Raw genomic sequence first — 4,578 nt, forward strand, 5'->3', positions numbered from 1 at the left:
TTCCCCTCACTTCAATATTGCGCAACACCCTCTACATGTGTAGTGTTTTGTATATGTGTGTCAAGGGCACATTTACACCCGGTTAGACATGGGAATTGCCAGTCTCTTTTTGTACAATGTCTATCCCAATCTTCCATCCCGTACACCCCCATGCCATAGCAGGACAATACAGGTGTGCTTTGTCAGTCGAGGAGTTATTCCACCTCACTCGTCTGTGCTGTTACAGGTTTTATACACTTGTGCTCAGTCACACACCTGGGAAAGAAGGCCCAGAACACGTACGAAGTTGTTTTAAGTAAATAACCTGACAATTTCTTTTTCAGTTCATAAGTTCAATTTACACTTGATTAAAAGAGTGTAAGTACCAACTACGACACACACACACCACTACTTCTTCACCATAATATGGCAGCCCTGTGTAAATAGGGATATGTTAATTTTATATCTCATATATCATATCAAGGGTGATGGGCACCGCCATGGTCATAACTTTCTACAACATGTTTTATTTACCTTACACAAATTACGGAATGGCAATAAATTTTATACTTGAGCTGCTTAATGTGGATATGAACTATGTAATGGTCAAGGTCACTGTGAACCGTAATCAAATCTGTTACTGAAATGCCATTTACTGCTGATAGCTTTAAGTGGTGTGAATTAATGGTCATATTATTTGCATTTATATATACAATCTCAACACCAGAAAATAATCTGTTTCCTTCAGATTCTATGGCACCTAAAATACAAAATAGTGATTAAAATAACAGGAATGGATCATTGGTAATCAGTTATGAGACCAAGTGTTTGCGAAAATGAAAAGCATCTTCTGCTCTACCGATATCACTCGCCACTAAAATGTTTATTGCTGAACGCCACACTTAGCAGTTCACCGCCATATGACAACTGATATCTACTGTAAATACAGAAACATAATAATACGCCAAATTATTGCAAGTATGAAATTACTGTGAGCAGCCCTGCCTATGAACTGAAATATACAACACATTAGCAAGTATGTCATCTGCTACCTTCACAAACTAACTTGCTTGAGATGTGATCTAACTTACAAACAGATCTTGAGCTTAATAACATTGTTTATTGTAAGTTTTGTTCCATGTGCCATTGTTTTCATCCTTGAGCAAAGAAGATGGCATGCAATACACCAATGTCCAGACCCAAGAGTGCCACTCATCAATGTGAGCAAGGAGCACCTACATGTTTCGCATTAATTTCATAGTATCTTATGTGTTGTATGAAAGGGAGGCAATCCTCCTGTTTCGTGAAATACCTGTAAATATTCACACTGACGGACATCCACTAAGAAATGCATGATGTTCACAGGAACTTAAGCAGTGTCCACTAGTATGATAAGATATGGTGCATACCATCTTTGGGGTGTTGCACTGAAATATTGCTTTGAAAAATCTCCATTGAAAGTCAAGGTAGCTGGTATGGTCATTTTTGGGGTAATTTTACCACTTTGTGCACAGAATATCAACAATGCTCATGACATCAGTAACTGGACTGTTGGATCATGACTATTTACATGTCACCATGACACACCAGAAATACTGATAACTGAAGGGAAAACATCATTATGTATAGTATTCCCAGAAATTACATTTCTACTGGGGTTTGTTAGACTCCAGCATAGCAATGTAACGAAAAATACAGAGCTTAAGTTTACCTAGACTGGAAATCGTGTGACAGCGTATCCCAATATTCAACCACTTCCTTCTTCATATCCTCAATATTTCTAAGTCATGTTTTGGTTTATTCTGTCCTTCATTAGTCCCCACACATTCTCAATAGGGTTAAGATCTGGGTTGTAGCTGGGCCAGTCTAAAACTTGAACATTTTCGTCTGACAACCACTGTTTTTTGTAGCCAGCAGTGTGTTTTTGGTCGTACAATGGTGAGAGAATTCCTCACTTTTTTACCTAGTTAAGTCTTTGTAATTCTTGTTTAAGGGTTTTATTACATACCTGAGGGCTTCCTCTATTAATCACCTCATTTCTGATATTCTCAACCCTTTTCAAGTTTCCCCTACTCACAATTTGACCAAGTCACCAGCGATCCATAGTAATGAATCTGACATGTCAACAAAGGAAGCCGTCTACTCTACCAGGTAGATAACTCTTGATGTAGTAAGGTTAATTCTTAAGAACACAAGAGTTGCCTACCTTGAGTACCTTACTACATAATGTAACACTTATTTTAAAATTCTATTATCAGTATTAGGAAACAAAGATTTTCTCAATAATTTCTGAGAAACTGTATTCCTGTCACTGTAAGCTTTTCAGTGATCAAGTATGACATATACAGATCTATACCCCCCAAAATGAAACACACTATCACAAATATTCTGGTTTATTGTTGGATTACAATACATAAACAAACTGATTACCATTATTACTATATCCCCCTCAAAAGAATTTAAACATGGTTCTTTGATATTACTAAAGTTAATCTGTCATGGCAAGCAATGTATCATGTAAAACCATGTGTCATGAAGTTCGTCTGATATGGACTTTGCCTTCAATTGATTATGACACCTTCATGACACTCAAAGACACTGAAATTCTGGACCAAACAAACTGAAAAACCTTTGTATCAGCGCCCAAAGTACAGTCCGAAATTTGACGAGTGGGGTGGCATATCTGTTAGGGGAAACGCCCCTCTGTGTATTTGAAAGGAATATGAACAGTGAGCGGTACACAGATATTCTTGAGGGACATTTACTTCCATCTGCTCACGTGTTCTATGGAAATTTTTTGATTTTCCAGCAGGACAACGACCAAAAACATCGTTCAAAGCATTCACAGGCCTGGTTTCGGACCCAAAATATGACATTATTAGATTGGCCAAGCTATAGCCCTGACCTAAATCCAATAGAAAATGTTTGGGGACTTATGAAGGAAAGTGTCAACACGAAAAATCGGACAAATATTGCTGAAATGAAAGAAGAGGTGATCCGATATTGGGACAGCATGGGCCCACGACTTTCTAACTTCTTTGATCAGTAGTATGCCCATACATTGAAGCCTGCATTGCTGCCCATGGTGACTTGACAAAGTACTAACTGTTCACCTGTCTTTGAATCTGGAGTTATGTTCTGCTAGTATTCAAATTAATCATTGAGTAATGAGTGAATTTAAAAAAAAATAATTACAATCTTTAAATTCTCAATAATTTCTGATTGTACGGTATCCTGGTATGACCTGAATCATCATTCATCACACTTGAGATGTATAAACAACATATGTCCTGGTATGACCTGAATCATCATTCACACATGAGATGTATAAACAACATATGTCCTGGTATGACCTGAATCATCATTCATCACACATGAGGTGTATAAACAACATATATCCTGGTATGACCTGAATCATCATTCATCACACATGAGATGTATAAACAACATATGTCCTGGTATGACCTGAATCATCATTCATCACACATGAGGTGTATAAACAACATATATCCTGGTATGACCTGAATCATCATTCATCACACATGAGATGTATAAACAACATATATCCTGCTATGACTTACACCATCATTCATCACACATGAGATGTATAAACAACATATATCCTGGTATGACCTGAATCATCATTCAGCACACATGAGGTGTATAAACAACATATGTCCTGGAATGACTTACACCATCATTTATCACACACGAGAGGTATAAACAACATATATCCTGGTATGACTTACAACATCATTCATCACACATGAGGTGTATAAACAACATATATCCTGGTATGACCTGAATCATCATTCATCACACAAAAGATGTATAAACAACATATATCCTGGTATGACCTGAATCATCATTTATCACACATGAGATGTATAAACAACATATATCCTGGTATATCTTACACCATCATTCATCACACACGAGATGTATAAACAACGTATGTCCTGGTGTGACCTGAATCATACAAACAGTCTGGCATGAAGTGAATCATTCATCACATGAGAAGTATAAACATAAACAACATACATCATATTATAACCTCTATCATCATTCATCACATATGAGATATAAAATTTAGGAAGAATGAAGAAAGGCCTCAAAGAGAACATTCAACAGTGTAAGTAAATCATACAATAAAATTCAACACAGGTAAAGGAAATAACAGCAACAGTGCAAGGCCTAGGCAAAGCTGAATGGACCATCTATTGACAAGTGAGTGAGTTGGGATTTCCGCTGCTTTCAGCAATATTCCAGCAATATCACAGCAGGGGACACCAGAAATGGGCTTCACACACTGTACCCATGTCGGGAATCGAACCCGGGCCTTCAGCGTAACGAAAGTGATAAGCTTTAACCACAAGACTACCCCACTCACCAAGGACCAAGTGAGAAACATCACCTTGTTTTTCTCAACCATGATGTAAAGGTTGTGGAAGGAGCTTACAAGTCAGTACAGCCTCCTCAGTTCCTTGCTAGTCTGCTAGCCCATGGCTTCTAAGTATGCTTAAGACATGTAAGAACCCACTGACTGTAGTCCTCACTGACTGGTAGAACTTGAGGCTTAAAATGTTCAGACATTTACTA

General features: G+C 37.6%; 1 long non-coding RNA gene across 1 annotated transcript; it reads right to left on the minus strand.

The window, feature by feature from the left end:
• Window positions 1-3,168: 3,168 nt before the first annotated feature.
• LOC124283346 lies at window positions 3,169-3,619 on the minus strand. Its single transcript, XR_006900328.1, has 2 exons — window positions 3,501-3,619; window positions 3,169-3,279 (listed from the first exon to the last, which is right to left on the minus strand). It is a non-coding gene; the product is annotated as an uncharacterized LOC124283346 (long non-coding RNA).
• Between the last annotated feature and the right edge of the window lie 959 nt (window positions 3,620-4,578).

This window comes from Haliotis rubra, unplaced genomic scaffold, assembly GCF_003918875.1.
Source record: "Haliotis rubra isolate DU_JTF1 unplaced genomic scaffold, ASM391887v1 Scf313, whole genome shotgun sequence".
In the NCBI taxonomy this organism is placed as follows: domain Eukaryota; kingdom Metazoa; phylum Mollusca; class Gastropoda; order Lepetellida; family Haliotidae; genus Haliotis; species Haliotis rubra.